General features: G+C 40.8%; 1 protein-coding gene across 1 annotated transcript in view; it reads right to left on the bottom strand.

Moving 5' to 3' along the window:
- The window catches only part of SRBD1 (S1 RNA binding domain 1), a 2,028,107-nt gene that overhangs the window by 1,019,421 nt on the left and 982,240 nt on the right, over positions 1-26,446 (bottom strand). The gene's annotated exons all lie outside the window — the stretch shown is intronic.

Here is a 26,446-nt window from a genome sequence, read left to right as displayed (position 1 = left end):
ATTGATAGAATAAAAGGTTTTGTGTTACCATTTATTTTCTGAAGAATATGAAGTCTGAAATTCAAATGCCTGTCATTATTTAGTGAATTCAATCCTTCATTGATTTGCCACAAACTGCCATGGTGGTGCAGCGGTTAGCGTTGTCGCCTCACAGCAAGAGGTTCCCTCATTCGATCCTTGGCTGGGGTGCCTTCTGTGTGGAGTCTGCATGTCCTCCCTGTGGTTGCGTGGGTTTCCTCCGGGTGCTCCGGTTTCCTCCCACATCCCAAAGACATGCTGTAGGTGGATTGGACACTTTAAATTGGCCCTAGGTGTGAGTGCATGTGTTTGTGTGCCTTCTGTGGAAGGTTGGGCGCTGGGCTGGCAACTTGACACCATAAAACTCCACTGCCAATCATGAGCAGACAGGTGATCCGCTGTGGCGACCCATAACTGGGAAAAGCCGAAAGAAGAAGAAGATTGATTTGCCACAAAAATGCTGAAAACCACAGATTTTATGAGGAATAGAACATAAATATGAGGCATAAATCTGGAAAACTTTCAGAAGTGGTGGTGGGTAGGGACTTTAGGCTGTTGTTACCTGCACCTCAAGGTACAGGGTTTGAGCCTGAATACTTTCTCTAGCTGCCAGGTATAGTCACCTGGGGCATCACACACACACACACACACACACACACACACACACACACACACACACACACACACACACACACACACACACACACACACACACACACACACAACCTGCTAGCAGATAGGTTTGGTGAAAACTTCACCCCCCTATCCCCTCCAAATCTATCACAAACCTTGCCCCAACCCCCCCCCCCACATATCTGAAGAACAGATCAAAGCCTTGTCCAAGGCAAAAAAACAACCTCTGAGACCAGACAGCAACTCAGGCTGTCTTCCAAAAAGGCTAAAACATGAACTAGCATCACCATTAAATGCCCTTTTGAACCATAGTCCAATCACAGGCTTTGTTCCTGCAGAATCGAGAACAGCAACAGTTATTCTCCTCCACAAAGGTGGCCTAGCAACTAACCCAGGGAATTACAGACCCATCAGCTTGACCAACCTCATCTGTAAGGCCATAAAACGTATCATTACGGATCTCATAAATAAAGATATAGGCGACCTCCAAACCCTAGCTCCTACCCAATTCAGCTTCATCAAGGGCAGATACTGCATGTTAAATCTTGAGGATTTTTTTGAAAATGGGTCCAGGGCCACTGATGAGGGCAAATCTGTGCAGACAGCATACCTTGACATAGCAAAGACTTTCCACACAATCCCACACTCCGGCATTACCGATAAACTTAGAAAACTGAATGCAACTCCCTTCGTTGTAAGATGGGTTGCTAACTTGCGCACAAACCGGACATAGACTATCAAAGTGGGTGGCTCCACATCAACCAGAAGTTGTGTTACCAGCGGGATGCCACATGGTCAGTGCTGCACCCTCTACTGTTTGGTATATACTTCTCAAAAGTTCAGGTCAAAACTAAGGGGTTGTGGCTGATCAAGTTTGCAGACTACTGCAAACTAGGTGCAATTATTGAATCCCCAAATTATGTCAGTATACTCCAGGAGGGCCTTGTGCAGAGCCACAACTGGTGTTTTAGTCACGGTCTCAAAATGAATGCAGAGAAATATATCATCATTCCGTTTGGCACAAACAATGCGCCCTCACACTATCAAATCAACAAAAATACCCTAAGTACCCACGAAGTGGCAAGGGACTTGGGTTCACAGGTTGACCGCGACCTTAACTTTGACTACCCTGTGCCCACTGTAGTAAGGAAGGCTTTCTACATAGCACACTTGATTAGTAAAGGCATCGCCTCGAGAGCAAAATACATTATAATCTCTCTATACTCAGCACTAATCCGGTCCATAATTGAGTATAACACCCAGTTTAGCCTGTACCGTACAAAGCACCTGCAGCAATTGGGGAGACCTCAGAGGTTTCTAACAAAGAAGATCAAGGGACTCCAGCACGTGCTGTGCACAGACCAACTAAAGTCCCTGTTACTTTACTCTGTATGATATAGACTTCTTAGGGGAGACTTATAGGTTCATACTAGGCTATCTGCCCTAGGGCATTTATAAGCCTAGCCAGAATGTGTTTGGCTTTCGCCACCCATTTTAAATTTATTTTGCTATGCCCTTTTTCGAGGTTAGTATACTGTGCCTCTGTCTAACAGTGACACAGAAGTGATACCCAGGGTAAACCTACGATCTCCCGTCCACTCATCAAGATTCCTCTTGAAGAGAGTCAATGAGGGACTCTGCCTAACTTGGACTGGGATTTTATTCCAGAGTGAAGGGAGCCTCTGGGTTATGAATCTGTCCCTCCGTGCCTGGCTTACAGCGTAATCTCAGACCCAAATCAAATGAACTTGCTGCATTATCCCTAAATCAAATAAGACTAGGGCCACCCATTCTAGGGAAGTAAATATGGCCTGTGACAAATAGGACATGCTGGAGGAACAGATTTATCTCCTAGCAACTGCCATGTCTTTGGAATAGGCTTCCTATTCATGTGAAACAGAACATATCTATGACACTGATCAAAAGGAACCTGGACGAGTGGATGGGGCACCATAAATCTTTACCAGAAATAGTGCCCACATCCCTCCTGGATATGGCCAGTCATTACTAAATGCAGTCGTGGGTATTAACTAACATTTCTATGGCATTACATGAAATGAAACAGCTAGGCTTGAAATGACCTATAATCCTATGTGGAGAGATGCTAGTTTATATTGTAAATAAATTTTAGGGCTGTTTAGGTTTCTCACCCTTTCCAGACTGCTATCAGTATTACCATGATTTAGTTATGTTTTGCATAACTTGCAAACCAAAAGATTGTGTTATGGCTTATCCTGTTCTTAAACATGTCTGTGATGGATTTGTCTGATATTTTGTTGCATCTTAGGGAGAGACTTTACATTTACCTCTTGTGTTAACACTAATTCCTCATGATCACAGTTGACAATGTGTGCACTATTCTTAGTTTTCGATACTGGCCTCTCAGTTTGTTGAGTTATTACTCTTAAAGAGTACTACTTAACCAGTAAAACAAAAAAATTGAATTATTTTTCTTAACAATTACTTTTTAGTACTGCTGTCAACCAGAGAAACTTTGCCTATTATGAACAGAAAGGGTAGTCTTTGATTGCCTTCTGAAATTATACCATCCCCCTGAGCCTCTGTTTTTAAGCTATGAAGGAGAGATTAGAAAGAATCAGCCGCCACTTAAGTGTTCAACAAGTTTAGTTAATGAAAAAATTGAAGCAATTTGAGGCTGTTTTGGGTTGAATTTGTTTTTCCTTTGAGACAAGTTTCACTAACTTTAAAGCTGATTATATTTAGGTAGGTGCATTGAGTATAGTGAAAAAAACAGCATTTTTTCCTCTGATCAAATGTTGTGTTTGGTCTAGGTTTTTCAAAAAGAAAATAAATTCACTCATGCTTCATTCAATGAACTTAACTCAAACCTATCATTACTGACCTTGTGTCAGCATCATCTTTGCTTGTGGCGGACGATAACCTAGCTCTTCTGTCCTGCTACCAGAGAAACCAGAAGCAAAGGGAATCTGACTGATAAGCTTGAATCTGAACTCCCTTCCAAGCCACAGTTGACAATATCTGCAGATTGCTCATCCTTGCCCCTAAAATAGAACATCACATCAATGTCCATTAAAAGTGCACCCTTCTCCTAGTCTCCCCCCAAAGCTATAAGCTCCTAAATCTGCACATCATCTCCTTTTTTGATAACAGTCTGAATAGAAGATGCACTACCTATAACATAAAATCCTAGTCCTATGAAATCACCGATTAGTTGACCCTAGGAATAAACATCGAACTAGTGACCATATGTGGGAATCATCCTGCATGAAATATATGATCCCATTCCTTCTATCAGACCTTCTGCAACCAATTAAAAATGCTTGGACTTCTTTAAGTGTTGCATAATATGCAGCATAACGTAAATTCATTTCCTTCTTTCTATGTACTCACTTTCTGCTTACTTTACAATGTTGCCGACCCACAGTGGTGTCTACACACACACACACACACACACACACACACACACACACACACACACACACACACACACACACACACACCTTTGCTCTAAATGTTCTGGTCCAATAACAAAATGGCTTGCTGTGCTCGGCAATATCTGGGAAGGCACACAGGCAATACCTTTTCTCTAAGATATCCATCTCTGGTCTCTGCTCGGCAACGCTCTGCTTCCGGATATCCATCTCTGGTCCGATACAAACGACTTGCTCTGCTCAGCTCCCCGGCATCTCTGCTGATGATGTCAGCAGAAAGTTTAAACTACAAATGCCGGGAAATCGGGAATGTACCATTTCCTCAAATGTGTTTGGGGGGGTGCCCCTTCCCCCTCGCTCTATGGTTCCGGCGCGCACGTGTGTGTGTGTGTGTGTGTGTGTGTGTGTGTGTGTGTGTGTGTACAAATATATATATATATATATATATATATGTGTGTGTGTGTGTGTGTGCACACAAGAACACATTTATATATATACAGACAGATTTTATATAATGTGGATTCACTTCAGAATCTCGAAATTCCAAAATATCGAATTTCATATTATCGAGACCATATGATCAATGTTTCAGAATATCAAAATTCTGAAACAAATCCAAAAAAAAAATATTTAAATGTTTCTGCAGGGAGGCAAGCCCTCCACTACTTAAATATTCCAACTCCGAGAACACACTACAGCGAAGAATAGGGAAATCTTCCATTCCGTGCTGTATGCATATCTCCATACAAAATATTGGGATTCTGAAAGCTAGATCATATGGTCTCGGCCATATGAAATTAGATCTTTCAAGATTTCGGCATTGTGAAGTTTTCCCATATATATATATATATATATGAAAAAAAACTAAATGAAAACTCATTGTTTCTCTGATCTTGTATGCCAGTTTTATTGTTATCTAAAGCATGTATGTACACTGTTATTTCTTTGGAGTTTTCATTTAGTTTTTTTTCTCATTAGTTTTTCAGTGTGACCTTTTAACTCTTTGTTTTTATATATATATATATGTATATATATACATATATATATATATATATATATATATATATATATATACGTATGCGTCTACTTTGATTCACTGAAAACTCATTTCACTGAATTTAAATACTGTTGGGCAAATAAAACGTACATGCCCTTTTTCCCACTGTAGTGGATCCTGGAGTTAGTATATATTACTGCTGCAACTGTTGGACTCTCATTAGTTAAACTGACCACAAATCACTCACTTTCAAACTGACAGGAATACCAGAACTCACAAAGGGTGAAATCAGCCTAAAAAACTCCACCAAGGCAAACTATCCCCTCCTAGGTGAAGGTATACATGCATTCAAAGCCCCATCTCAAGCTGAAAGTGGTAACTACACCGCAGCTTACAGTAAAGCCCTATACAATCACTTGCATAAGTGTATAAATTTGGCTATACCATTATTATTATTATTTATTATTATTTAACATTTATTTTACCAGGATAAGTCCAACTGGACATCATGTGTCCTTTTTCAGTTGAGTCCTGGGGAGAAAAGCTCCAAAGAAATAACAGTGTACATACATGCTTTAGATAACAATAAAACTGGCATACAAGATCAGAGAAACAATGAAGTACAAAAAACAATTATATAGAATGATAAGATACTCAGGAGTAGTAGCATTATTTACAATATATACAAAAAGTAAATTTCAGGTGAGAGTATAGTGTATGCATTAAAGGCTTCAATGGGTCACTTACATATGGAAAAGTGGGTCTTCAAGGGTGTCTTTGTAGTTGCAGAGAGGGATAGTATTGAGGTGTAATTTAAGAAGGCCTTTGAAGGTGCCTGTGTGACTTTGTAGCCTGAGTTCAGGTGGGAGGGTGTTCCATGCTTTGGCAATATCACGGGAGAATAAGGCCTCCGCACAAAGTACAGTTGTGTACCTACCATAAATGCAGATGTTCGAGTGTATTCACTGTTGCAGTCATTACTCTTGGGTTATCCTGCTGGCAGGCTACCCTCAGTCGGCCAGAATTCCAAAGTCTAGGTCCGGCGTCGGCTGCTGTCACCTCTTCCCTGACGTCAGTGCGCCAGGGGTATAAAAAATGCAGCCAACGCCATTTTCTTCAGTTTTTCTTGCCCCAGATGTCAGGTGCCCCCAAATTGGTAGGCTGAAAAAAAATATGCCAATAAAAATGCATGCACAAAAATAACATTTCCTTCATCTACAAGCAAATACACCACATAGGTTGTATAGGATAGAGAAGTGCAGATAAGTCCCAGCAAAGAGAAGAGGGATGGTGGGTGGTTAACCTGGACTGCAACAGTGAATACACTCACACATCTACATTTATGGTAGGTACACAACTGTACTATGTTCATCGTGTTTCACTGTTGCAGTCATTCTCTTGGGTTGAATCCCAAAGCTGAGGATGGGTGGCTGGGCTAAATAGGATTAGGAGAGGCTAGGAGGCCCTGCAGAACCGCAGTGGCAAAGCCTGCTCTGGACTTAGAGTAAAGAGGTAAGTGGTAGTGCTTTGTGAAAGCGTGCACTGAACTCCAAGTTGCAGCCTCTAAGATATCTTTGGTTGGTACTCCTCTGAGGAAGGCTGCTGCTCTGGTGGAATGAGGCCTATGCCCTTAGGCACTGTTTTGCCATGCTAAAAATAGCAGAAACGGATGCAATGGCCTATCCATTTAGAAATAGTCTGTTTTGAGATAGCCTTTCCTTGTGATCCTGCAGCATGTGACACTAAAAGTTGCTCAGTCTTTCTGAAAACTTTAGTTCTGTCCAAGTAGAAGCGTAACTGCCTGTGTATGTCCAAAGAATGCAGAATTTTCTCACCCTTGTTCTGTGGATTTGGATAAAAGGTAGGCAAGTGAATGGTTTGGATGAGGGCCACACTGGACACCACCTTAGGCATAAATGTAGGGTTTGTCCTCAGAGAAACCCTGTCTGGATGAAAAATGATAAAAGGTTCCACAGCCATGAGTGCTTGTAACTCCGAGACTCATCTTGCAGAGGTTATTTCTAGGAGCAGAGCTGTTTTCCAGGATAACAATTTTATATCTGCTGTTGATGCTGGCTTGAAAGGAGGCAGTGTGAGTTTTTCCAAAACATAATTGAGGTCCCAGGCCAGAATTGGTGCTCTCCTTGGAGGCCTAATGTTTTTGGCCCCTCTGAGGTACTGCCTTATTAAAGGATGAGAAAAGATAGGTGGTTCCGTATTGTAAGGGGCTGAAATGGCAGAGGCATGAATCTTAATTGATGAGAATGAAAGGCCTTTGTTCAGCATCTCAGTTAGGTATTGTAAAATCTGAGGGATATTTGGTACACACGTGTCAATGCCTTGTTCCTGGTTCCAGGCACAGAATCTCTTCCATTTTTCTGCATAAGATTTTCTGGTACTGGGCCTCCTGGCCTCCAAAATAACATCCATAACAGCTTTTGAAAGAGGAGTGTTCTGAATGGCTACATTATCCCCCATGCTGCCAGATTTAAGGTCCTGAGTTGGCTGTGCAGGATCTGATTGTTTTGTTGGGTCAGCAAGTGAGAAGTTTGAGGCAATATCCATGCTGGACGTTGAGACAAGCTCTTTAGGATTGGGTACCAGTGCTGGAGTGGCCAGTCTGGTGCAATCAGTATCATTTTTGGCTTCTCTTGTCTGACCTTTAGGAGTACCCTGGGAAGGACAGGCAGTGGAGGAAAGGCATATACTGTCAGATTTTTCCAGGTGAAGGATAGGGCATTCACTTTCCATGCTTGCTTGTGATAAATCCTTGTGCAAAATCTCTGTCATTGGCAGTTGTGAGGGGAGGCAAATAGATCTATGTCTGGGCATCCCCATTTCCTTGTTATCATGCTGAAGACTTGTGGATCCAGTTTCCATTCGTGGGGATCCATGAGGTTTCTGCTTAGTTCGTCTGCCAGAGTATTTGTTTTTCCTGGCAGGAATTGTGCTTGCAGGTGAACTTGAAAAGCCATTGCTGTGTCCCAAAAGGTCATTGCTTGTCTGCAGATGGGGGTAGGAATGTGTACCTCCCTGTTTGTTTATGTACCACATGACCTTAGTATTGTCTGTCTTTATCAGCAGCAGGTCCTTGAAAGCTGTCAGGGCATTTTGAACAGCTAGCACCTCTTTTTGATTGATGTGAAGATGCATCTGGTTTGCAGGCCATGTGCCCTGAATACATTTTCCTGCCATATGGGCCCCCCAGGCATAATCTGATGCATCCGTTGTCAGTGTCTGTCTGGTTGTGGGTAAACTGAATGGCAGATCCTTGTTGTGGTGACAGGCTTCTGCCCACCATCGAAACTCCTGTTGCAGGCAGGGAATGAGTACAATGACCGTCTCCAGGCTGTGGCAATGCTGAGTCCAAACACTTTTTAGATACCGTTGTAGTTTCCTCATATGCAGTCTGGCATATGGAATTAGTAGAATGCAGGATGCCATGAAACCCAAGGCCTGCAGGATTTTCCTTGCAGATAAGTGGGTTTTTGTTGTCAAATCCTTGAAGTAAGAAGTCAGTTGTTTTTGTTTGTCTGGCGTGAGATCACCCAGGAATATTATCTCTTGAGAGGGCACTAGTTTTGATTTCTTTTCATTTACTGTGTACCCTAGGCCAATTAGTAATCTTTTTACAAACGCCAGATGCTTTAGAAGAATGTCTTTGTTCTCTGCTTGAATTAGGCAGCCGTCCAAGTAGGGATACATATGAATTTCTCTTTGTCTGCAAAACGCAATTACTGGTGCCAGGCATTTTGTGAAGACCCTGGGCGCAGTAGATAAGCCAAAGGGCAGTGCAGAGAATTGGTAATGCATTGAGCCAGCTATGAATCTGAGGTAGCTTCTGCAAGATTGTCTGATTGGGACATGCAGGTATGCCTCTTTTAGGTCCAAAGTTACGAGACAAGAATTCTTGCCCAGCATGGGCAGTAGCTGCTGTAGAGTCAACATCTTGAATTTTGGAACATTCAGAAACGTATTTAGTATAGACAGGTCCAGTATTGGTCACCAGGTTTTGTCCTTTCTGGGTACTAGGAAAAGTCTGGAGTAAAATCCTTGCCCCTGCTCTTGTTGTGGTACTTGCTGAATGGCCCTCATATCCATGAGGGCTGTAATTTGGTTTTGTGCCTCTGCCCACTGATTGTGTGGCAGGTCTGGCATACCTTTTGACCTTGGTAGAGTGTGAAAATGGAACCTATAAGCCTTGGGACACTATGTTCAGGACCCATTTGTCTTGGGTAAACATTTGCCAATTTGATGAAAAAAGTGCTAGTTTTCCCCCTAAGGGGGCGGCCAAAAGAAAAGTGCTTGGATCTGGTACAGGAAAGTCACTGTGACTGTTTCCTGTAAGGCTGTGTTTTGTCTTCTCCACTTTTGGAGGTAGGAGCACTCCATTGTTTAGGCCTGTATGAGCCTTGGGACTGAGATCTGCCTCTGGGATGCCTGTATCTGCCTCTTTGTGGTCTGTCCGACACTGGAAAGGACCAATTATTAGAAGGCCATTTCCTGCTAAACCTGGGTGGGTGTACCTGTAAGAAATCCTTGACTGTCTGCATGGATTTTGCTTTATCCTCCATTTTTTTCAACACCTCTTCTGCTTTAGTACCAAACAAAGTATCATGCTGTAATGGTGCATCTAATAATTTTGCTTTAACATGATCAGGCAGATTCTGTTCCTTTAACCAAGCATGCCTTCTAATAACAGAACATGTAACAGCGGCCCTGCAAGAGGCATCCAGTGAATCATAACCACATTGCAAAGTATGCTTTCCCACTTGTTCAGCTGCATGCAGTAAATCCTGCAATTCCTTGTTCTCTGAACATTCAGTATTTGCCAACAATTTCTGTTTAAGCAGAGACATTAAATATTGCTGATATTTAAGCATATGAAACTGACAATTTAAAGCCCTTACAGCCAAGGTAGCAGAAGTGTAGAGTTTTTCCCCCATCTGTCTAGAGCCCTAGAATCCCTATCAGAGGGGACAGGGTTTTTTGCAGTGGAAGCTTTAACCCCTTTGGGACCCTGAGATATAGTTTCTGGGTCAGCAGCGGGGTTTTTATAAAGGAATTTATGAGAATCCGGGACCCTGTAGTATCTGTCTGGCTTAGCAGGTGCAGGGGGTAAAGAGTCAGGGGACAGGCCGGACACTGAAAATACATCTACAATGTCTAGAACAGGTGGAATAGCGAGGGGTCTGTGCTGTGGAAGTAGCAGAAAGTCCCTGAGCCTTTTCTTAGATTCAGAATAATCTTGGCTCTCCCAGTGGAAATGCTCCCTCATGGTATGCAGGGTTTCCCCAAAAGAATAATCCTCAGGAGGAGATGCTGAAGGAATGGATTATTCAGCATCAGAATCCTCATAGGGAAGCATGGAATAATCCTGTTCAGAAGAAGAATCAGAGGATATAGAAACCTGATCAGAAGAATCGTACTCTGTCTCTTGCCTAGGCCTCTTATCAGGAGGGGGATGGGAGCCCCTGATCAAAGTAATTAGGTCTTCGGCCATTTTGAGCATCTGTATTTTAGGCATGGAAGTATGAGTAGGAGAATGCTGTACTTGTTTCTTTGTCTTTAGAGCTGCTTTAGTCTTTGTCTTTGAAGCTGAAGATGGCTTAATATATAGCTGAGTAGGTCTGAAGACAACCTCGGAAGCTGATGCCTGCTCACCGGCTCCGGACCCATCTGAGGGAATGATTTCCGAGTGTCCAATACCTTGAGTATCCAGAGGCCCAGTCGGCTCCACGTGGCAGTCAGAAGCGGTCTGTGGCTCTGAGGTAGCGGGCGCCAGGGGCTGCGAAAGCGCCTCACTGAGAACCGGCGACTGGCCTAGCAGAGGCCTCATCATCGGTTTTGGACCTCGGATGCCTATCCTTTTCCTTGTCCTTGCATTTTTTGTAAATTGCAGTTATCGGCTGTTCCGACGGCATAGGCCAAAGTAATGAAATGCAAAATCGAACTGACGCTTAATAGTGCGTTGGTTAAATCTAGCACAAAACCGACTGCTAGCAACGTTGTGATCAGGGCCTAGGCAAGGAATACAGTAAGAGTGAAAATCCTTATGAGGTATTTGCTTCCCACAAGAAATACAATTGTTAACTTTTTCTGACATCGGTCTGGAGCAAGAAAAAAGTTTCCCCAACGGGGTACTTAGCTTTAATGAAGACTTCGGATCTGAAATTTGGATTTGAAAATCTCAGGAGTCGGACGACCGGCACTTGCAAACTGCTTTTGCTTCAGGCACCGCGCGGCAAGAAAGACTGAAGAAAATGGCATCGGCTGCATCTTTTATACCCCTGGCGCACTGACGTCAGGGAAGAGGCGACAACAGCCGACGCCGGACCTAGACTTTGGAATTCTGGCCGACTGAGGGTAGCCTGCCAGCAAGATAACCCAAGAGTAATGACTGCAACAGTGAAACTCGATGAACATCTGTTATTGCATGGATTAACTTCAATCAGGTTTTTGATACATGAACATAGCTCCCTTTTAGGGTTGTGAAAGTTTAGCATGTCGACAAGGGCAGGGCACTTCTCCGGATGGAAGAGAATTTGATGGGCTATGATCAGTTGGTGGTAGCGTAGGAGGTTTGTAAATTCTAACCAGTGCAGTTTAGTTAGGGATAGGCAATGGTGGGAATGTGATCTATTATTGGCAGCAAACCTAGCTATTTTATTATAGCATGTAGAGGAGTTTGTTCAGGTTGGTTTTGTTAATACTGGTGAGAACTGGAAAGACGTAAAGTAGTGCTGATAAGAGATGAGTTCTGACTATTTTTGTTATAGTCTCAGGGGTTAGGAATAGTTTGCAACGATATAGGCAATCTAGTTTTTTATGGACTTTAGAGATAGTTTGGGATATGTGCTTGTTGTATTTAAGTTAATGATCAATAGTGATGCCTAAGAGATTAGCCTCAGTTACTGGAGTGATGAGGGTGCCATTGGTAGACATGATGGTAAAGGTAGTGTGTTGCAGTGTTTGGTTGGGTGGAATAGTATTAGCTGTGTTTTTTGGGGGTTTAGTATTAGTTGGTAGTTGTTTAGCCAATTCTCTACCTCAGTGAAGGATTCTTGAGCTTTACTTTGAAGTAATTGGATGTTTGTTGCTGAGCAGATTAGGGTAGTGTCACCCACATACTGGACAATGTTGGCTTTAGTGGTAGCTAGGTGGAGATTATTTGTAAATATGCTGAAGAGAAGAGGGCCAAGGATTGAACCTTATGGGACACCACATGTGACAGAGAGTGGGGGGGGGGTAGGGAGTTGCCCCATTTGACAGATTGTGACCAGTTGTTTAGATAACTGTTAAACCATTGCAGAGTGGGGTCATCAAGGTTGAGTTCATAGGTGAGGACCTTGTTATGGGAAACTGTATCAAATGCCTTGGATAGGTCTAAGAAGGTGGCAGAGACCAGCTTTCCTTGGTTCCTGTGCAAGTTTATGGTACTGGAAAAGTTAATTAGGGCAGTGTTGGTGCTATGGGAAGGTCTGAATCCATGTTGGGTTTCAGTTAGAAGGTTGTTGGTTAGCAGGTGGGTAAGGAGTTGGTGGTGGATACATTTTTCTAGAATTTTTGAGAGAGGTGATAGGATTGCAATGGGATGGTAGTTGGAGAGGTCAGTAGATGGACCTCCCTTGTGGAGGGGGATGATATATGAGGTTTTCCATAATGAAGGAATAGTATGCAGGGCGATAGATCTGTTAGTAAGTAGGGAGACGGGGTAGGCGATGGCTTTGGATGCAATTTGTAGTTATTTAGCTGGAAGACTGTGGGCAGCTAGGGTGGTAGGTTTGAGCTTAGCTAAGAGATTTTGAATGGTAGATGTTGGTACTGGGGTGAGTGTGAAGGGGTGGAGTTAATCTGGTAGTTTAATGGTTGAGGTTGGGTTGTGGGTGATATTGCACTTACCAGGTTCAGTATTGAAGAGGTAAAGTAGTTATTGAAACAAGAGGCTATATCTGAATCAATACCTTTGATATCTGGGGTGGTGTGGTGACTTTTCCAGGCTGGAGGATGTTGTTCACTGCAGCCCAGAATTTCTGTGGGTTGTTTTTATGTTTCCTTTGTAGGGAAATATAGTGGTTTATCTTGTCCAACCTGACCTGTTTTTTTGCTTTATTTCTGAGCTCAGCAAAGCTTTGTCTAGTTTCGGGAGCTTTGTATTTTTGCCAAGTTAACCAAGCTAGACAGAATAAAAGCCAGAGTCCCAAGGAAAATCGAGCTGCCATGGCGGACTTCCAATGTCAACAAACTCTACATTAAATGCAAAAAGTTGCTGTCCAAGAAAAAGAGACAAGGACCCAACAATGGAAAAGCACCCTCCTCAGCCTTGTCAAATCCTCCGAGAGCTCCTTTGACAGAAACCTAGCAAGTACTGCCAAGGATAACCATAAGGCCTTTTACAGCTATGTAGGTAACCTAAAGTGTAGGACCCAAGCATGTGCAGAACTGGTGGCCAACGGTATCACACACACTGGCCCCACAGAGATAGCGAACCTGCTAGCGGATAGGTTTGGCAAAACGCTTACTCCCTTATCCTCTCCTAACTTACAACAAACTCTCCCCCAAACTCTCCCCCCACCTTACATATCTGAACAGCAGGTCCTCAAAGCCCTGTCAAAGGCAAAGAATATGGCCTCTATGGGAGCAGACAACATCCCAGCCTGTCTTTTAAAGAAGCTAAAACATGATTAGCATCACCACTAAGTACCCTTTTTAATCATAGCCTAACCATAGGTAGAACAGCTACAGTTATTCCCCTCCACAAAGGTGGCCTAGCAACAGACCCAGGGAATTACAGACCATAAGTCTGACCAGCCTCATCTGTACAGCCATGGAAGGGAAGGTATCATTATGCATCTCATAAATAAAGACATAGTTGTCCTCCACACCCTGGATCATACTCATTTCGGCTTCATGAAGGGCAGATCCTGCCTGGTAAATCTAGTGCATTTCTTTGAAAGTGTGACCAAGGCCACTGATGAGGGCAAACCTGTGCACACAGCATACCTCGACTTGGCAAAGGCTTTCAACACAATCCCACATTCAGGCATTACCAATAAATTTAGCAAACTGAATGTAAACCCTGTCGTTGTAAGATAGGTTGCCACCTGGCTCACAAACTGGACACACTTCAAAGTGGGTTACACCACATCAACCAGCAGACCTGTTACCAGCGGGCTGCCACAGGGGTCAGTGCTTCTCAGACGTTCAGGTCAAAACTAAAGGGTTGTGGCTTACCAAGTTTGCAGATGAATGCAAACTAGGTGCAATCACTGAATCCCCAAATGATGCCAGTATACTCTAAGATGGTCTCACACAAACCAATGACTGGAGTATTAGTCACGGTCTCAAAACTGAATGCAAAGAAATGCATCATCATTCCCTTTGGCGCAAACAATGTCCCTTCACACTATAAAATCAATAACAATACCCTAAATATCCATGAGGTGGTAAGGAACCTGGGATCACAGGTTGACCACGACCTTAACTTCCATCACCACGTCAACCATTGTTGGAAACCTATCCAAACAGCTCACTTGATCAGTAAAGGCATTGCTTCGAGAGCAAAAGAAGTTATAACCCCCCTATATTCAGCACTTATCTGGCCCGTAATTGAGTTTAACACCCCATTTGATACGTAACATATTAAGCACCTACAGAAATTAGAGAGACTTCAGAGGTTTCTAAAACATCAAGAGCCTCCAGCATGTGCCTTACATGGACCGACTTAAAATCCCTGTCACTATACTTCTGCCTGGCCTACAGAGCAACCCAAGACCCAAACCTAATGCACTTACTGTATATCCATACATCAAATGGGTCTAGGGCTACCTGTTCCAGGGATTTAAACAGGACATCCTGGAGGGACAGATTTATCTCTGAGTGACTGCAACGTCTTTGGAACAAGCTACTAATTCATGTGAAGCAGAGCATCTGTATGATGCTGTCCAAGAGGAACCTGGATGAATGGATTGGGCACCAGAAATTCTTTCCTGGGATAGCAACCACAATCCTCATGGACATTGGCATTCATCACTAAATGCAATCTTAGGTAATGACTAGTACCTCTACGGCATTACATTGGGTTGAAACGGCTAGGCTTAAAATGACCTCCGGGTTGATAGCCCTGTCACTGAATTCAAGTTCATCCTCACCAAATTGCTGAAAGCTCAAATTACTGAAAACTCATTCCACTGAAGTGAAGTACTGGCACTGTGTAGAGTACTGTAAGGCAAGTAAAAGGTATATGCTCTTTTCCCCACTGTAGTGCGATCCTGGAGTTAGTATGTATAGTTAGGGGGGCAGAGCCCCCCAACATTGTAAGGTGTGGGAGGCATAGCCCCCCCACCTAGTTTGGGTTTATATTTTCTTCTGGAAATAGTTAGTCAATGGTGTTGTAAGTATGCATGCTATGGTTTAAAATAAAGTGTTTTGAAGCTTTCATTGAAATATAATATAAACCCAAACCAGGTGGGGGGCTACGCCTGCCCACACCCACCAATGTGGGGGGCTGTGCCCCCCACACCACCATAACTATATATACTAACTCCGGGATCGCCCTACAGTGGGGAAAAGGGCATATACCTTTCACTTGCCTTACAGTACTCTACACAGTGCCAGTATTACACTTCAATGAAATGAGATTCGGTGAAATGAGTTTTCAGTAATTTGAGCTTTCAGCGATTTGATCAGGTCATTCAGTGAAATGAGCTTTCAATGAAAAAAATAGACCCATCTATATACACACACACAAAGTTATATAAAAAGTTTACACACCCCTGTTAAAATGCCAGGTTTTTGTGATAAAAAATGAGACCACAATAAATCATTGCAAAACTATTCCCACCTTTAATGTGACCTATAATCTGTACAATTCAACTGAAAACAAATAAATCTGCTAGAGGAAAATATAAAAAATAAAATAGATAGAATGCGCTGGTTGCATAAGTGTGCACACCCTTTAACTAATAATTTGTTGTGTGTGCACACCCTTAAACTAATACTTTGTTGAAGCACCTTTTGATTTAATTACAGCATTCAGTCTCCTTGACTCAAATAAAGTTCAGCTGTCCTAGTAAGATTTTCCTGACATTTACTCAGCTGCCTGCTACAGCAAAAGCCATGGTTCGCAGAGAGCTTACAAAGCATCAAAGGGATCTCATTGCTGAAAGGTATCAGTCAGGAGAAGGGTACAAAGACATTTCCACAGTATTGGATATACCATGGAACACAGTGAAGAGTCATCAAAAAGCGGAGAAAATATGGGACAACAGTGGCATTGCAAAGAACTGGACGTCCCTCCAAAATTGATGAAAGGACAAGATAAAAACTGGTCAGGGAGGCAGCCAAGAGATCTACAGCAACACTGAAGGAGCTGCAGGAATTTCTGGCAAGTACTGGTTGTATACTAAATGTGACAACAATCTCTGATATTTCTCCCTATGTCTGGACTATGGGGTAGGGCTGCAAGATGGAAGCCTCTTCTTACACAAAAAAGAAAAATCCAGACCTGACTAAAATTTGCAAAACAATGCATCAAGTCTCCCAAAAGCATGTGGGAAAATGTCTTATGGTCTGATGAGATCAAGGTTGAACTTTTTGACCACAATTCCAAAAGGTATGGTTGCTGCAAAAACAAAACTTTGCATCACCAAAACAACACAACCCCCACGGTGAAGCATGGTGGTGGAAGTATCATGCTTTGGGGTTGCTTTTCTTCAGCTGGAACTGGGGTGTTAGTCAAGGTGGAGGGAATTATGAACAGTTCTAAATACCAGTCACTTTTTGCCCAAAACCTTCAGGCGTCTGCTAGAAAGCTGAAGATGAAGAGGAATTTCAGCTTTCAGCATGATAATGACCCCAATCATACATCCGAATCAACAAAAGAATAGCTTCACCAGAAGAAAATTAAAGTTTTGGAATGGCCCAGGCAGAGCCCAGACCCAAGTCCAATACAAAATCTGTGGAGTGACTTTAACAGGGCTGTGCACAACAGATGATCTCGCAATTTGACAGATTTGGAGTGTTACTGCAAGGGAGAGTGGGCAAATATTGCCAAGTCAAGATGTGCCATGCTGACAGACTCCTACCCAAGAAGACTGAATGCTGTAATTAAATCAAAAGGTGCTTCAACAAAGTATTAGTTTAAGGGTGTGCACACTTATGCAACCAGTGTATTGTACATTTTTTATATTTTTTCACGACATATTTGTTTTTCAATTGAATTGTGCAGGTTATAGGTCACATTAAAGGTGGGAAAAGTGTTGAAATTATTTATTGTGGTCTCATTTTTTCATATAACAAAAAACTGATATTTTAACAGGGGTGCGTACACTTTTTATACCCACTGTACATATGTGTGTGCGCGCGCGCGCACACACACACACTTGTGCATATGTACATATGCAGTCAGTGACCAGGCCCTGGCAGTTATTTAGATGAAAGAAGGCTTTACTGTTACGGTGAGTACCTTACACAAACATATATACTGCCCTCATCATACTACACAGCCAGCCAATCCACACTTTTACGCAGAAAACAAGCAGTGTGCCAAAACTTCCCTAAGAAGGAGAATGCCCCTAATTCGTTAAGCCAAGTACAGATAAGTTAAAACTTGCATTACCTCTGGAGTGATACTATAACCTATAATGCTATACAAATGTATCGGTAAAAGCCTAACGAGTAGCCCTACACATATACCAAATACATTTCAAAACAGAAAAGCTGTTGCAGATATTATCCTAGCAGTGTGAGGCCTAATCATTCCATTTGTTCAGTAAAACAGCACAAACTTTGCATTAGTTTCTAATAAACTCTGTGTTTGAAAAATGAAAAAGAACTACCACATTAATATTTGCAATCAATAATTCTTTCCTGCTGAAGATAGTACTACTAGAACCAGGCTTCTAAAAAGAAATTTCAAAAATCTATGCAAGTTGCACACTCAAAGGGGGTTAAAGTTAGTTTCCCAGTCAACGTTCAAATGCCAGAGAATTTTTCTTATAGGAGGTATGAGATACAAATGACCTCTAAGAAACTCATTGTGTGTACTTTGGTAACAGGTAAGACAATGCACTGTAAACAAGCAGAAATGATAGACAATTGAAATTTGACTGATGGATGTGAAAGCCAAGTGGCAAAAAGGACAGCCAAATACTCAAAAATCAAAGCCATAAGGGGGAAAAAAAAAGAAGAGTGCAACCCTTCTGCATGGCACCAAATGGAGTACCATAACAGTCAGTATTTGAACCTTAATGAACTTCCACAAAAACACAGCCAGAAAAAATGACTATACAGAATTAATTGTAAACCTTCCCAGCTGTGAGAATGCAAAAATTTGAAAATTAAACGGAATACTCTTCCCCTGTAAATTATAAATCACTGATAGAAGAAGCAAGACTTGGTGCCACTTGGTACAACAATGAGAATTAAGGCAATCTTAACCAAAAAGGAGTTATTAGAATTATATATCTGCTTTTTATGAAGAGTTCTGAACGTTAAACAAGGGAGGAAAACTGCACAAATCAAGTTGCAGTTGCACTTTATGGGCAAGGTTTTACAATGAGGTTTATAAAGAGGATTCTTGGTGCAACGAGATGTTAAAGGTTCTATCACTGGGTGTTCCCATACTTCAGTGGTCTTGGTATAAACTGTTTTATTACGCTCCCCTTCTAGGGCTACCACCTATCTGCTAAGATAATCTACTAGGCTATTCAGATGACATGATATATAGACAACTTAAACAGGTGTGCCCACAAATAAGCCATGCTTCCTTATTACTGTTAATTTATAAGGCTGCTGAGAATGAGTACACTCCCTGTCTGTTCACACATCACATTGTCTCACTGTTGTCTGTGGTGACTTGAAGTATAACTGTATAAGCATAATCACCATAAAAGATGAACACATCATAGGACCAATGCAGTACTATAACCTAATAAACACAGGAGTTGACTAAAGGTGGATATTTGCCATTCGAGCCTGAATTACAGAGCTATGTAATTCTCTGGAGCAGTCTGATGCCGGTTAGAAAAGAAAAAACAGCCTGTACCATATTCTGTTCTTTTTTTAGAGTAAGAAGTAATCAGAAAGTGTGTCTGTAAAATCTGGAAGGGGAGCCATTTTTATTGCCAAATTTGATCTTTGGTCTCCTGGACACCTATGAAAATCATCTCCTTCTAGTAAGAAGGGAAGTTCTGAGGGAATCACAAAGGTTCCTCTTTGGTACCTTCCAGGGCTGGCAAAACTATAGATGGTCCACCAAGGTGAAGACAGTATCCAACCTAGGGGATAGACAGTGGGAGCCCATATTACAGCAGTGATCGTACTGTTTGAATATTTATTGTTGCTGTTAGTCTGCTCGCATATTTGTACTTTTCTCATCAAAAGGATCAGTATTGTGATACAAATCATTAGACCTGAGAAGAGTACCTAAAAGCAGTTTCACTGTCCATGAGATCACCCTTGGCAATAGACTTAATAAGGAGGTGACAACATACTTTTAAAAAACTGCAGTGCAAACCTTTCCCCCCAATTATGTACCATATATCCAGACTGCAGTGTTTGGAAAAGTTCAAGACAATAGCCGAAGATGCTGCTTCTTAAATGCTCATGGCCAAAACATTCCTGAAGAAGGCTGCACAACAAAAGGTAATATGATTATACAAGCTATTTAGACAAAATGTTTCTTAGACATTAGTCTGTCCTGTTTTCTTTGGCATAAAGAAACAAACAGCTGTTCAGCCTGCCAGAATATACACACACACACATATATATATATATATATATATATATATATCCATATGGGCACACTTCACAATGCTGAAATCCTGAAAGATCGAATTTCATATGACCGAGACCATATGATCAAACTTTCAGAATTCTGGCATTGTGAACAGAGATCTGCATACAGCGCAGAATGGGGGTTTCCCTTTTCCTCGCTGTAATGTGATCGTGGAGTTGGAATATTTAAGTAGCGGGGGTGAAGGGGATGCAGGGCGGCTTTCCCCCCTGCAGAAACATTTAAATTGTTTTTTTTTTTTTTTTTTGTTTTGGAATTTTAATATTCCAATACACTGATCATATGATCTCGATCATATGAAATTCGATGTTTCAGAATTTCGGGATTCTGAAGTGAATCCATACATACATATATATATATATATATATATATATATATATATATATACATATATATATTTTCCCCCCCAACTGTTTATACATAGGGTCCAGCAAACTTTCCCCTTTGTTCTGTATGATGGGGCAGAACACGGAGAACTGAATGGAGTGATTTAATCCAGACAATCATAGGTGGTATGAAAGAGGGACTATTTCTCAGTGCCATTATGTCCCTGTAAAAGATGTATTAAAGCTTTTCAAAAAAGACACAGATGGATAAAGCCCCCCTCTTGCACCCCAGATGGCCCGTGCTTGAGTACAGGCACAAGAGCTTGAGGGTCTGGACAAGGGATGGCAGTGAGTGGTCAATGCCAGCTCACTCATCCTGGTGGGGAAGGATGCAATCTAGGTTTGCTGCAATAGCAGGGTTAAGAGCCAGCATGGTCCATGATGCAAGTGGTTTACCACCTGATTGGCAGGTTTGACTTGAGCAGAAGGAAGAATGCATCAGGTAGCACACTCACCTTTGGTGCAGAAGGCTGTGAATTCTATTCCCACACCAGGCAGATCAATTGCTGGTGCTGCACTCCTGAGTGTGTCACTTTGGTGTTCATTGGATGCAATGTTAAAGTGAGGACCCATCGCCTTCAGCTGGGTAGTTCAGGTGAATATAAAAGATCTCACGACACCTACTGAAAAGAGTAGGGGAAGTTCCTTGATGCCCTCACCAAATACCACCTTTGGTCTCTCCTGAAAAAAGGCTACAAGCCTAGTGGGACTAACCCAGTCAACAAAGGAAATATAAATTAAATAAACAAATAAATAAATGCACATGCTGAAGGCAGCAGTTATGGAGCTCACGAGACTGTCACTGGGTGGGACAGGGTTAGGGCACACTAAGCGATTTCCAAGGAGGATCTAATCTGACATCATCCAAGCTCCCAACATTTTGATTCTGAGCTTTTGGGTGAACCAGGTGTCCTTCTTAATTTATTAGCAAAAAGTTTGCTTGGAGCAGAGGGATTTTCTTTTTCATTTGGATCAATAGGTAGAACCAGGGTTGTCTTGGCCACAGATTGTCTATTTCGATTAACTTTGTACTTTCCTTTCCTGAAATCTTTCCCTAATCCCCAAGAATCATGAAGGTATTCACTGCCTAAGCTCCAATGCAAGGGTACCTGGAACAGAACTTCATTACCCAAGAGATATCTTGGAAAGTAAAATAAGTTCTTGACATCTTAATTTCTGAATTGGCTTCAGAAAAACTTGTGTTCAATTTCTAATCAATCTACCTGGAAGAGGACCTGCTTATTTAACAAAGTGGACCGATATGTTATCTGATAGTGATGTTTATAAATATTTTCAACTCGTATGAGAATATGAAATTAATATCAAGTTTGAAAGCAAATTTATACGATTTACAGGTGGCTATCAATCTCATGTGGAGTTTTGTGGCTGAACCTTTAACACCCAAGATTCATAGCCTGCCTAAAATACATAAGAATGATAGGAGGCCACCTCTAAGACCAAATGTATCTGGTAGAAGATGGGCTACTGAACCAATTTCTATTTACTTAGACAAGTTACTTAGGGATGACGCTACCAAGAATAAGATAGTCTTTCATGACAAAGAGCATTTTTAAGTGTACTTTATGAATGGCATATTAATAACCAAATACAGGAGTTTTGTTCATTGACAATGAATATTAAATTGCTATTTATAGTAATACCCAATGATGAAGGTGTTGATTTTATTCATAGTTACTTATTTACCTGTACAGATGTTTCCAATTCTCAAATTAACCTAACTTGTTTGCTGCTGGAAATGGTACTTGAAAATAATGTGCCCTTTTTAATTTTGCATATTCTGTTCAAAAAAACAGGTGTGGCTAAGGGCGCATGTGGCAAATCATCTGCCAACCTGGTCTTGACTGAATGGGAAAGGTTGTTTCTGATCACTTTAAAATTATGTCAGTAGAATGTTTTATATTTTGTGTGCTTTGAGACTTTTTTTTTTATACGGCATGGTACTTTTACATGCCTAGAGACCATTTTCAATACGTTTCATTTTAAAATACTTGGTTCAAGTAACTGAGCTTTTGGATGAGAGTGTAAATAAATCTTCTAACACTTTATATACAGCTGGTTTTAAAAAGGATTTGTAAGAAAAATGCTTATTTTCAAAGTAGCAACATGCATCCAAAACACATTTTTAATAATATTGTTATACGCCACTGTTAGTGGTCATGTTAACAACTGAACATAATGAATTATATGCTACCAGTGAGGAGTTTTTGTAGTGTCTTTGTTGCTAAAGGATATTCTACGGAGGATTTACTAGTTGCAAAGACAAATCTATTATTTGAATGTGAAGATAAAAGCCAGGCCATTTTTTTGGCAGAAACAGAAAGAGAGAGGGAGAGATAGAGCGAGCAAGCTACAAAAAGTGACCATCTATTTTTTCCCTTTAATTCATTCTAGAAATGCGGGGAAGATCTGTGATGCTGCTGAAAGAAAATGGAATATTCTTACTACATATGCCATATTGGCTAGGGTGATTGCCTGTCAATTTGTACCAGCCTCAGAGAATACTCAAAGGAGCATATACTATAAGTAGGTGGGCACAATACCTTCAAAACTGTCAACTTCAGTTCCTGTGTACTACATGAAAATGATTTAAATCTGTACTTGAAGGGTTTTGATGGAGGGTATTATGCACTCCAATACTTAAAATGGAAGTCAGCTGATGACAAAAAAGACAAGAGTGGAAATTATCAATAACATTACAAGTTTCTTTAGATTATCGTATTAAGGACATAATATATAAAAATAGGTAGATTAATTTCACCCATGATGTGGTAACTGTACTTATTGCAGATACACAGCCCAAGGGCCAACATTTTATCTGAAGATTTTTAGATAAAGCTATGAGCTCTCCCTTTTGACTTTTTTTTTACATGTGATTCAAAGTATGTTGTGTATTCTGCAATATGTAATGCATGTGAATGTTTCCACAAAGGGGAAAAAACTACCAGAGGTTTAATTTTTTTTTAAACAAGAAACACCTTTATTAAATTATCAGTTACGACATAAGCAATCATACATTTATATAAATAAAAAAAAATACTGACATAATTTTAGTTGGCAACATCATACATCACTTAAAATCTGTCCTTTCATTGTCAGTCAGATATTACATAGCTCATTCAAATCCTACCTTCTAAGTTTCTTTCCTCTTCTGCAGGTATTGTTCCGAGAATTCCCATTTTTTTCTAGGCAATTTGCTCCTACAGTTTTCTAAAGATACTAATTCTAGTTGTTTTATTTTATTACTATATTCGTTACTTCTAGTACAGCTGGTTAAGACTTTGATTTCCACTTCCTAGCAATTGCTTCTTTGGCAGCCACCATAATTAGACTCAACAAGGCCTTACTATCTAGGTAATTCTGATTCTATATCAGCTAAAAAAAGAATTTCCTTAGTTACATTAATTTGCACACCTAGTATCCTGGACAGAGCAGCCTGCAGGGAATCTTTAAAGTTTGCCAACTCATTACACACCCAGAAAATATGTTCACAATTACCTCTTTCTTACCAATCACACCTCCAACATTTGCTACCTACCTGAGGAAAAACTGTTTGGAGTCTACTTGGGGTATAAAAATGACATCCAAGCAACAATCCTAAATCTTCTAGACTTTGTTGCATATTTGGGAGACATGCACATACCCCCCCCCCATTTTTTCTTGTGAATTGCTTATCCAATCTCTCTTCCGAATCCTTTCAAACCTCCTTTGATTCATTCTTATAGTTATCATGCAATATTTTGTATGCTCTACTAATTATTCCTTTTTTAAGAGTGGCTTCTGTTCCAGATTCCACTAAAAACTCTAGCAGTGCTGGTCTTTCACTCAGGATTCCCTATTTCTTTCTCTTTGTCTATACTCTGATAGCAATCCTTGACAGGGAACGTAATCTCTATTCTGCAGTCTAAATAAATTCTTGGCCTCTTCCCTTTATATTACCTTGCCCACTCTAATTACCTGCTCCCAAAACCTTGGTTCTTTTGTCAGTTTTCTCCAGTACATTCTAGCCCACATTTGCCTAGTGTGTGTATCCCTAATTGCAGTCACCCCTATCGGCAGAATCTAATTTCTCCATTCTCGTATTGGATTAGTTCTTAGAATACTTTCTGCTACTTTATGTCTACAATATTCTGGATGGCTATTGTTATTCTCCTTAAGGATCTGCATCCAAAATCTTTGTTTCTCTTTGTTTCTTGAGCTTCCCCGCTGTTTCATCAATATCCCTTTCTACTTTGAATTATAGGTTTCTTTTTGTGCTATGTATAGGAACCTTAATTGTGTAGCTCTGAAATACCCCTTCTAATCAAGTAATTCCAAACCACCTTGTTCAATTGGAAGAACCAGCTTATCCCACTTGACTCTTGCCATCTTCCCCTCCTGGATAAAATTCTTCAACTCTTTATTAATTGCTATCCACAACTTCTCCTCTGCTTGACTGACATGAATATAACGCTAAAGGGACTATAAACATTTTAACTGCTTTATCTTGCTATCCATATAACAGAGCTTCCAATTTCTCAGTTTTCGTATTATCATTTGTTTAGTCTTTTCCCAAATATCCTTAGCTGCCACAACAGAATCCTTTTTAATCCATACTCGTAAGTACTACATTTTATCATGTGTTCATAAATATGGGCATTGCTGAACCAGTCTATGTGTGGGTACATAATCTACAGCTATTGCCTTTGTTTTAGCTTCATTCATTTTGTATCTGGAAAAGATCTGAAGCTGCCTCAAAATATTCCACAACACTGAAATATCCTCTTCTGTTTTTATCGGGTATAAAATAATATCATCTGCAAATAGAGCCAGCTTTTCTTGACTACCATACCAATTATATCCGTGAATTTCTGAGTCTGTTATTTTCTTTGTCAATAATTCTAAATATAGTGCAAATAACAAAGGGGGAGAGGATACCCCTGCATGGTTCCTCTCCTCAAACAGAAATGATCAGAGAGGAACATACTCACTTTAATTTTCGCCTCCGATCTCTCATACATCATCCTAATCAGCCTTATAATTTTATCAGGGAATGCAGATACTTTCATTGCCCTGCTCATAAACTCCCAGCTTACTCTGTCAAATACTTCCTCTGCAGCAAGACCCAGCAACAACAGTGGTATTTTCTTCCATTCAGCTTCCCTCTGGCTCATCAATGCTTTTTTAATGTTGACAAATTTTTGCCTCCCCTCCACAAAACCACACTGATCCATATCTATCAATTTTAGCATCACCTTTACCATTCTTTTACCCATTATAGACAAACAATTTATAATCATGGTTTAGGATTGAAATGGGTCTGTATATGAAGCTGGATCTGATGGGTCTTTACCCTCTTTGGGTATTACAACCGCCATTACTTTTCTTCCAGGACACTGGTGCTTCTCCTCCTCTTAAAATACTTTTACAGAAAACCTTCCAGATCCTTATCAGTTTTTTCCCTCCTAGCTTCCAAACATCCACAGGAATACCATTTATTCCTGGGGACTTTCCTGTGAAGTGGTTAAACATCAACATTTTTATCTCCTGTCCTCCTATCCTGTTAGTAATTGAGCCTCATCTACCTTTAACCTTGGCATATTTAAATCTTCCATAAACATTTCCACTTGTACCTTCTCTTGATCTCCATATTTCTCTGCTTTATACAGACTATCATAGAATTTCCACACTATTTCTAGAACCTCTACAGGATCTCTTGTTATCTTCCTTTTTACAGGCTCCCTAAGCTTGGCAACAACCCTTTCTACTTTCTGTTGCCTGAGACACTGAGCTAAAAGTTTTTGTGCTCTGGCGTTATCATAAAAAAAGCAGTTGCTTAACAGCAATCTTTCTAAACTCATGCATATTATCAAGGTAATCCTTTATTTACTGCTTAGCATTCCACAATTGCTCCTCCTCTTGTTCTGTGAGATTCCCCCTATTCTGCATTACTTTAACATTTGTCAGTCCCTCTAAATAATTCTAGTTACTTCTTAACCATCTCTTTCTTTCTTTTATTTCCACCCTATTTTTAAACACCACTTTAATTTTATCCCGCTCCCTAACTATACTTTCAGTAGAAACTTATATCTTCTGTAATAATACCCATTCTTTAAATTCCACTCTTTTCAACACATAGATGGGAAAGCACCAGTGTCTCATTTTTATTTTATTACACTGTGTTTTTATTTTACTTATTATTGGC

The sequence above is a fragment of the Protopterus annectens genome, chromosome 1.part0 (genome assembly GCF_019279795.1).
Source record: "Protopterus annectens isolate FY-2018-M chromosome 1.part0, PAN1.0, whole genome shotgun sequence".
NCBI lineage: Eukaryota > Metazoa > Chordata > Ceratodontiformes > Protopteridae > Protopterus > Protopterus annectens.
This window is presented reverse-complemented; position numbering and strand designations above follow the sequence as displayed.